This window comes from Perognathus longimembris, chromosome 16, assembly GCF_023159225.1.
Source record: "Perognathus longimembris pacificus isolate PPM17 chromosome 16, ASM2315922v1, whole genome shotgun sequence".
Taxonomy (NCBI): domain Eukaryota; kingdom Metazoa; phylum Chordata; class Mammalia; order Rodentia; family Heteromyidae; genus Perognathus; species Perognathus longimembris.
In genome coordinates this window covers 24,058,336-24,068,897 of record NC_063176.1, presented here as the reverse complement: position 1 = coordinate 24,068,897, position 10,562 = coordinate 24,058,336, and positions in this window count along the sequence as shown.

Genomic DNA, 10,562 nt, shown 5'->3' with positions numbered 1-10,562 from the left:
ATCTCTATTCCTTATGTATGAATAGTTTAAATCTCTTGTCTTTAGTTTACAACAATTTTCTGTAGGAGGAGTAAACAAGTGTCTTTGGGACTGTGTGTCTAATGATACATATCCTTTACAAAACTCTCTACCTGACTCTGTTATGGGTTATTATTTTGCTCAATCTGATGACTCCATAAGGAAAGTGTTGTTATTATCCATAGTAACCAGTAAGGAAATCTGCGATAGATTGAGATTAAATAATTGCTCAGGGCCTTTCACCTAGTATATGCTGGAGCCTAAATATGAACCCTGGCATTCAGCCTGCATTGACTTTGTTATTCTTTTCTTTTTGTTGTTGTTATTGTTGTTGTTGTTATTGTTATTTGTTTTTTGTCACTCATGGGGCTTGAACTAGGGACCCAGGCACTGTTCCTCAGCTCTTTTGCTCAAGCCTTGTCCAATACCACTTTGAGCCACATTGCCACTTCCAGTTTTCTGGTGGTTAATTAGAGATAAATAGTCTCACAGACTTTCCTGCTTGGGCTGGCTTCAAACTGCAATCCTCAAATCTCAGCCTACTGAGTAGCTAAGCATGAGCCACCAGAACCCAGTGACTTTGTTACTCTTAATGAGAGCATATAGCTTCCTCACCAAGTGAAATAGCTTTGTACTCTAAGAGGCATGATGAGGCAGATCCTGAGAAGAAGGACCCCAGTGGAGAAGTGAAAGTTTAAAGACACTGCCCCTGTGATGCAATCCTTAGTACAACAAAGTTCCCCATTCACAGAATTATGGGGGATTGGTTGGGGGCAATAGAACATAAACATCCGCAGACTTTGGGGAGCCCAAATGGGGTTTTCCTGGACCCATCTTGCTTCACAAGCACATTTTCCATGGATTTTTTTTCATCAAGCTGTGCCAAGTTGTCAGGAATCTTCAAACTGTTCATTGTGCTTGTGTGGTTCAAATGCCTTTCAGGGTGAATGGGAACTTAACTGTGGGGCTCAGGTTCCTATATTCTAACCAGCTTCATTTCATTTTTGCCTGCTACATCTATATTTGGGCTACATGGATGGGAATCTATTTGCAAAAAACAAATGAGGTTATATAGTAAAAATCTGGGCTCTGGGCTGTCACTTTGAACCAACTAGAAGAACATGAATTAATTTGTGATGAATCGCACTACTTGACTTATCTTCCTTTCCCCTCTCCCCCAAACACAATTCACATTCAACCTGAGTCAATGATGATAATGACATTTGGTATTTTAGAATCTTGGGCAGAAAATATTATAACCTTGTTACAAGCCTGGACTAACTCAGATGCCTTTAAAATGAAAGTGGCTTTGATCTTCCTTTCATGTAGTAGCCAGTTTCAACTGGTCTTTCTCTGATATCCTACAACATCCAAAAGTTCTTTGAATATCTGTTAAGCACAATGAGCCCTGCTCTTGAAGGCCATACAAGATGGAAGGTAAGAATACTTGTCATTGCAATTGCTCCTTTTGACCTGTAGTACAGAGATAAGAGTGTACACATCTGTAGATGTAAGAAACTTGAAGGGAGAATGGCAGCTAGGCTTGCCCTTATATCGGTCACAGTCCACTAGATAGATGTAAAGGTAGTTTTCAACAGAGGATGAAGGAATCTACATAAACACACAAGTAACATGAATAAATCCTACAAACCAGGGAAAGATACTTCTGGAGGTAGGAACTTGGTTTTTGAATATTTTCCCAGGGTTCCTCTGGTCTTACATAATCTTCAACATCAAGGCCCATGAATCAAATATTCATAATCCTTCACTTATGGTTCAAACGGACTTCAATTTTAATGATGAAATCACATCTTTCTAAAGTGTAATTCTGAAAAAGAGATGTGTGAACTGTTGATGTTTTTGTAAAGTCAAATGTGTATGTATGATCACCTGGAGCAATTCAATATTTACTACAAAATAGCATTCAAAGTAGTTTAAGATATAATTCACATCTAGAAATATGTGTGTCTGACTCCTGTTTGCCAGGATACTCAAGGTTTAAAAGAATATTTCTGTTATGAAAATAAATCTAAGCAACATTCCTTGTATTAGAGATTGTCTTTTGGCCATGCCATCCTCATTTTCCTCTTAAAGAGTTGTTTGATAGAGGAGGAAATGTGGCTTAGTGGTAGAGTGCTTGCCTAGTGTGCATGAAGCCTTGGGTTCGATTCTTCAGTACCACATAAACAGAAAAGGCCAGAAATGACACTGTGGCTCAAATGGTAGAGTGCTAACCTTGAGTAAAAAAAGTAGCTCAGGAACAGTGCCCAAGCCCTGAGTTCAAGCCCCAAGAAAGACTGGGAAAAAAATTGCTTGATAAACTTTAAATACATACAGAATTCACTGTCTGTTGTCTTAAGTAAATTAAGTTCTTGGAATGTGAAATGTAAGAAACTTGAGAGTTTCTTTTTAATGTGTAGATTGCTTTCTCCCACTAGGACATAAAATAGCAAGGCACTCCAAAGCCTTCTGTCTTCCATCCTCCAATTTTAGAGTATATTTCTTTGCCTCCTTTTCCCCTATATTATCCTCTTAAATAATAATTATTAGTTACAAACTCGAAAACATAACCTTTAGATATTCAACCAATTGTGCCTATTAGTTTATGTTACAAATTCCGTTATTAAAGTAAATTTTGGAATTCCAGGCTATGTTCCTGCTACAGTTTGTGTATCAGAAACATAATCCCCACATTAATGGTATTTGGAAGTGAGGCTGTGGGAGGCATTAGGATTAGATGCGGTCATGAGGGCCAGGTCTCATGATGGCATCAGTGGCCTAGTTAGATGAGGAGAGATCCAAGCTCATCATATAGTGCCCTCTACCATATTATGATGTAGCAAGAAGGCCTTCACCAGATGCCAAGAAATGATTTTGGATATACCAACCTTCAGGGCAGTAAGAAATTTCCTTTCCTCACAAATTACTTAGACTTGTGTAATTGGTTATTGTTAGGTCCTCTCCCTGAGGGCTACATGCAGATGCCCCCACCTCATTAAGTCTCCACCCAGTTACCTGGGTAACCAGCAGACCTGGAGGCAGTTACCTCCCCTTTCCCTGAGGTCACCTCCTAATCCACCTGGCCACACCCCTTGCCCCTGCCCTAAATAAAGCAGGGCTGGGTGGGGGTCTCTCTCTCTCTCTCTTCCTTCTCTCCGGCCATGGATCATCTTGGCCACAGGCCAGCAGTTCGGTAATAAACTTTCTTTCCTGCCTGAATACCGCGTGGCGTTCTCCTTTACCAGCTACCTACTTTAAAAACCTAACATATATGGTGCCATGACTCGGGAAGGGCTTAAGAGTCAGGACAGGCAGAATTCCTATCTATTTTTCTTCTTTTTCTGGGAGTATCCCCAGTCCTGACAGCCCTTTTTCCGCGAACCGAACTGCTGTGAGTCGCCACGTGGCACTTTTCACTAATACCATTGCTGGCCTCCACCTCCACCTCCACACCACTTGTCTACCCTGGTGAGTGAAACTGCTGCTGCTCAGGTTCTCTGCCGCTCCGTCCGCCGCTTCTGCCGCTTCTGCCTGCCGCTTCTGCCCGGTAAGCTCATCCACTCACCAGGCGCCTCCCTCCCGTGCTTTTTGGGTTTTGCATCACAGTCACACCCAAGCCGGGAAACTGCTAGCACGCCTCTTGACAGTGCAATGAGGCCTGCTCGAAATACTCGCTCAGATACAGTTTTTGCCACTGCAATGGTAAATGGTTAGAAGTAACTTATATTCAGGCTCTCTCTCTCTCTTTCTCTTTTCCTCTCTTTCTCTTCCTTTTTCTCCCTCTCTCTCATCTTCCTGCTTACTTGCTTACTTTATAAAATTCCCAAGTCGTACCATCGTTGTGTGCCTTGCTCACAAAGCTGCCTCTTTTCACAGAGCTTCGAAACTGAGGCTTGACCACCAATGTGCTTTGTCAGCAAAGATCTAAAAGTTCTTTTCTCCAGCATTGACCACATGGTGGATATTGGGTTTAACAGGCATCAGCTCAGGCGCCATTATGCCATGCCACGTGTTCTCTATTAGTGTGTTTGTGTCCTCCTGCCACCCCCCTCAACATGGCATCCCACTGGAGTTTATCAAAATATGATTTCAACATTTGATAATCTGAAAATTGTTGTTTGCTAGCAAAATTGTTTTTCTAACTGACCACGTGGTTTTAAAATATTGGGAAAAAAAAAAAAGAAGTCATTTACTATTGGAATTCCAAAAGAGTCTACTGCTGAAATTCATTTTTGCATGCTGTAAAACCTATGTGCACAGTGTGTATGTCTGTGTAAATGTCATTAGTTAGTATGTCCATCTAGCTATATATCTGTGCGAAAACTCATCACATCTACTGAGTTTTGTCATTGCAGAATTCTGGCAAGTATTTGGTCAGTTCTTGACAAGGTACAGGTAAGCTCTAGTCCCCTTGGTCTCCTTGTTGTTTTAATTGGAAATCAAAAAGGGCTTTTGTGGAAAAGACTCCTTGGATTGCAGTTCGAAGCCAGCCAGGGCTGAAAATCTCTCTCAAACTCTATCTCCCAACTAACCAGTGAAGAGCCAGGCTGGAAGCGTGGCTGAAGAGACTGATCTCTAACCAGCCAAATGCTGAAGTGGAGCTCAAGTGGTAGAGTGCTAGCCTTGAGCAGAAGTGCTCAGGGACAGTGCCCAGGCTCTGAGTTCAAATCCTGTGAATGCCATCGGGGACAAGCCATCCCAGCAACAAGCACCTAGATCCCTGGGACTCAGCCAGTTCAGGGAACAAGGATCATGGAGAGGAGTAAGAGGAGAATTATGTCAGATCCTAAATGGAGTCACTTTGTCTCGCCCTTTCAAAATTAATCAGAGCCGGGGGATCAAGAGATAGTAGCTTGTCCATCTAATGTCCATGCCTGAGTATAAGAACTGTCCAAGTCACCCAATTTTTAATTTTGTGCCCTAAACCCTTCCTTTTGCCTTAATTTTTTTTTTGTCCAGCCCCTGCCTCATGAGACTTCTTCCAGGCTTCATTCAAGGACTGGCATCTACCACCAAGGGACCCTGCTGCTCGCCTTCTCCAGGAGAGGCCACATTTCTGCCTTTTACCCCTAATGCCGACGCCCCTTGTCAGCAGGAAGCAGCCAGAGAGAGTCTTCCTCCTTTTTCATAACTATTAAAAGGCTGGAATGTTAGGTCCTCTCCCTGAGGGCTACATGCAGATGCCCCCACCTCATTAAGTCTCCACCCAGTTACCTGGGTAACCAGCAGACCTGGAGGCAGTTACCTCCCCTTTCCCTGAGGTCACCTCCTAATCCACCTGGCCACACCCCTTGCCCCTGCCCTAAATAAAGCAGGGCTGGGTGGGGGTCTCTCTCTCTCTCTCTCCCTTCTCTCCGGCCATGGATCATCTTGGCCACAGGCCAGCAGTTCGGTAATAAACGTTCTCTCCTGCCTGAATACCGCATGGCGTTCTCCTTTACCGGCTACCTACTTTAAAAAACCTAACAGTTATGGCAATAGAAAATGGACTAAGGCAGTCTCAAGTCTTGATATGATGAATAGTAACCACTCTGTCTGCTAATAGTTCTTCATCTGGTTTATAATCTATTCCGAACTTTTTCACAAAGAGGAGGGAATATAATTTGTCCTCTAAAAGGAAATACAGAACCATTAAAGCAGCCGGAACTAAGACAGAACAAGTGAGCTATCAAAGCAGAACCTCCATCACTGGAAGGACCCAAGCAGAGCCAAAATAACTTGCTGGGATGGTGTCTAGAGGTAGAAGTGTCAAGATTGATCATCCTTAAAAAAAAAAAGATTGATCATCCTTGACTCAGATGGTCAGCAGTGGCAAATGACATGGTTATAGTCAACCATTTCCATTGGCATTTGTCTCCCGGCATTCTTATCTGTTGCTTCTCACAAAAAAATCAGGGGAGAAAGAGGGAGGGTAGGGGAAAACATTTCAAGTTTTAAGAAGAGTATATGGGGAACATAACAAGGGACCAAGAAAACACAGACATGGTAGAAAAAGGTCCAAGATGGGCCTATGAGGACTGAGATAGGGTCTCAATTTTGTTTGGAAAGGCTTCAAATTGCAATCCTCATATCTACCTTCTGAATACATGGTATTGCAGGAATACCTTACTTATGATTTTCTGAAGTTTTGACACACATTTCTATGTACAGTTTATAGGAAAAATATTCCAAAATTCAGCAGACAGACCAAGTAATAGAAAAAACATGATCAATGAGAATAAGTTGAATCTAAATTTGACTTACTTCATGAACTTGAAATAATGGCTAGCACCCTCCTGGACAGACTATCATAAAGTAGGCCTTTCACTTCCTGCTCTCAAAGAGACATAATAAATCCACATTCAAATTGATTGATTGATTGATTGATTGATTGTAAAAGCGTGAGCAGGGGGTTCCGGTTATAAAAGTAAGGTAATGGGTACATTTCTTTTTAAACATTTATTACCCTCTTGGTGATTTTCTTCCACTTACCACTCCCCACTCTCCTCTCCCCTAAGTTGTAAAGTTCATTTCCAACATAGTGTCTATTGAGTATCATTGTTGCATTAGTTAGTCCTTTGTCCTGCTATTTCTCTGATTCCCTTTCCCTTCCACAGATCAGATAAGCTTATATATAAGACAAAGGATACAGAAAACAAAAACAGAAAGAAAAATGTAGAATAACTGCATATATAGCATAAAAAGAACCTCTTGTTTCCAATTCTTAGAGTTCATTTTGATAAGCTTCATTATATATGGTCCTATATGCACTTAGAGATTGGACTATTGTGATCCCCTGTTAAGAATAGCATAGACATAAGCTAATTATTACAAATGAGGGAAACCATTCAACCTATATTTCTTTAGGCTTGGTTTGTTTCACTTAATGTATTTTTTTCCAGGTCTTTCCATTTCCTTACAAATGGTGCAATGTCATTCTTTCTGATGGAGGCATAGAACTCCATTGTATATATACCACAGTTTCATGATCCATTATCTACTGAGGGGCATCAGAGTTGGTTCCATATCTTAGCTAGGATAAATAATGTTGTAATGAACATGGCTGTGCTGGTAACTTTAGTATGGCCTTGTTCGTCATCATTTGGATAAAGGCCTAGGAGTGGGATTGCTGGGTCATAAGGGAGCTCTCTGTTTAGTCATTTGAGGAATCTCTATATTGCTTTCCAGAGTGGTTGAACAAGTTTACATTCCCATCAACAGTGTAGTAGGGTTCCCTTTTGGCCGTAACCCCACCAGTACCTGTTGTTGTTAGATTTCTTGATAATGGCCATTCTAATTGGGATGAGATGGAATCTCAAAGTTGTTTTGATTTGCATTTCTTTTATGGCCAGAGATATTGAGCATTTCTTCATGTGTACATTGGCCACATTAGAAATTTTTTTACTTTAAAATAATTAAATTTGGTTAAATTGGATTTTCTTAAAACTAAGACATTGGCAAAGGTGTTCTTTATTATCTTTGCTTAAATTTGCTGTTCCTGGAGTCATGCTTTTATCTTTTTTTTGTTTTGTAGGTTTTTTTTGAGCATAGCTTACTATGTATTTTCTTCCAGACTAGCTAACTATGAGCCTAAAGAACTGAACAAAATAGGCCCTGTGTATTACTGATGTAGAATCCTCCTATTTTCACAAGGAAAAATAAGACCAAGTTCCTTGGGCAAGGGTTGTGTATCTCCACTTGGCAATATTGTTTGACAGAACACACACACACTGGACAGGATTCCCTGACATGGAGGAAACACTGGCTTCTGATGGGTTTCTAGGGAACTTGTTTTGGTAGAATAACTCAATTCCCCATGTGGAAATAGGAAACAGTGATGTAAGGTTCCTGCAAGTTTGGTGTTGGTTAGGGATACTTTGAAGGATACTTTTTGCAGCTTAAGAAAGAAAAATTATGTCCAGATGCTAGTGACTATGCCTGTAATGCTAGATTAAATATAGAGGTTGAGATCTGAGAATCCCAGTTTGAAGGCAACATGGGCAGGAAGACTCATGAGACTCTATTTCCAGTTAACCACTCCTTGCCACCCCCCCAAAAAAGCTAGAAGTGGAGCTGTGACTCAAGTGGTGGAATGCTAGTTTAAGCTAAGAGATAGTAGCAAGTCCCTGAATTCAAGCTTCAGTACTAGTCCAAAAAGAAAGGAAGAAGAAAGGCAGAGAGAGAGAGAGAGAGAGAGAGAGAGAGATTATTGCAAAGTTTAGTCCAAAGGAGAAAAGAATCTATACAATTTTAAATTGAGTGACATTAAGGTATAGTCTGACACTATACAAACCGCAGACATGGCCTTAGTGGGAGGGGCTGAGACGTGGGAGGTGGGAGACTTTGTGACAGATAAGCTGAAACCACACTGCAGATTGGCAGAATGGAAATTCTTCTTAGTCATTCCCAACTCAGGAGACCAGTACTGAAACTCCAACAAGGTTTCCCTGTAAGGCAAACCCAGCCCAGACTTCCTTTGTTAAGCTAAGCTAGTCAACACTGTTCAGAATAAAACCCATTTAGTCTGGTGTCTTTGTTCATGCAGCAGTCAAAATAAGAAAAAGGTGTGAAGTTGGAGCATTCCTCTCAGTTAATAAATGTTCATTCACCTCACCCCACCCTACCCCCGCCCCCATCACTACTTGCTCTGTTCATTCACAGGGGGAACACGAGGTACTGCAAGCTCTCCTTGAATGTGTAGTATGTGCTACTTACAATGTGAGGAATTCGGAGCCCAGAGGCTTACTCTCCTCCTGTGGAAAGCTCACAGACTAGTTAATGTACAAAAATGAACAGTTGCCTTTTTCAGTGCAGTCATTGCCATAGGAATTGGTATGCTGGTGGCTCAAAGGAAAGAGAGACAGAATCTGGTTAATTGAATACCTACTGTTTATTCAATTCCCACTGTGTGGCAGGCCTTGCTTAAAATGTTTCACCACTGCAACTCATTTAATTTCCTACTGACTGTATTTTAAATATTAAAGAACCAAGACTAGGAAAAGTAACATATTACAGCCATGAAGCTAAAAGAGGCAGAGCCAGAATTAAATCCAGACTGCGACTTTTTCAGTTTTCTGATGCTCCATCCATAGTAACGCTGTCCGGAGCCAATAACAGCTTTAACTCTCATTGGATCAATTCTGACCAGAATTTGTCACCAGCCTGTGTTTGTTTTCTAGGAGCACTTGTGCTCACCTACTCAACATGTCTTCACTCCTCTGGGACAATATAGGGCACGAAGGACATGGCCAAGAGTATTTTTGTCTTACTTCCTTCACATTATCTTGACTTTCATTTTCTTTCTGAACTTAAAAGTATATAAAAAAATGTACTATTTATCAAATATCATGACATCTACCTGAGTTTTTCGGGAAACTCATCGTGCCTGTGTCTATTATTTTAGACTTAAATGTTCTGGTAAACAATCTAATTGGGAATTTGAGTAAAAATTCTACTGTCCCTTTTTCTCCCTTCCTTCCTTGCTTCCTTCTTTCCTTCCTGCCTTTCATCTTTTTCTTCTTTCTTCTTTCCTTCCTTCTTTTTTCTTCCATCATTCCTTTTATCTTCTTTCTTTCTCTCTTTCTCTTTTGGTACCAGTACTGGGGCTTGGACTCAGGGCCTTGCATTGTCACTTGGCTTTTTCACTCAAGGTTGGTACTCTACCATTTGAACTCCACTTCCAGCTTTTTGATAGTTAGAGAAAAGAGTGCATGGACTACTCTGCTCAGGCTAGCTTTAAATTGCTATTCGCAGATCTGAGCCTCCTGAGAGCTAGGATTACAGGCATGAGCCACCAACACCTGACTTTTTCTACGATTTCTAACTCCTACTTGTAAAGCACAAAACAAACTACAGTTACAGGGAATGAGTCTCTATGATTGGGATGAGAAGAGAAAGTGAGGTGCCTGGAGATTCTGCTAACACACCTGCTGCCCACCTTTGAGAATCACCATTCTGGTAGTTAAGTAAGATTGCTAACATAGTACTTCAGTCAGCTTAGTTCAGCCTGGGACATTACTGACAAAGTTAGAACTGCCTAAAATAACATAATAGAATTGTTTTTAAATCTATAACCTTTTCTTATTTGTCATTTCATGTGTATATATCACCCAAAACTACCTAGTAGGCTGGTGCTTTGCCCTCCAAACACTGTTTTTAGGCTGACACCTGGATTCTGGCTCCTTCTTTATTCACTTTATATGTTCTCATGTATTCTCTTCCTTTTGTTCTTTTCCTGTTTAATTTCTTAGGTCCTGATGCCCTTCCCCCAGCTCTCCTGCTATAGTTTGAATCCTAAATGACCCCCACAAACCCATGTGTTAAGAATTTGTTCCCCAGAGGGCTCCATTGAGATTTAATGGAACCTTTAAGAGGCAAAGCCAAGTAGGAAGTCTTTATGTTATTGAAGAGATATCCTTAGAGAGAGGGTTGTGGGACTCTTGTCCTGTCCTCAGCCTTTGCTCCCTAGCTTGCCAGGAAGTGAGTCTTTTTGCTTTATACACATGCTCCCAACCTGATGTTCAGCCTCACTACAGACCCCGAAAGCACCAGTACCAATAGATCAT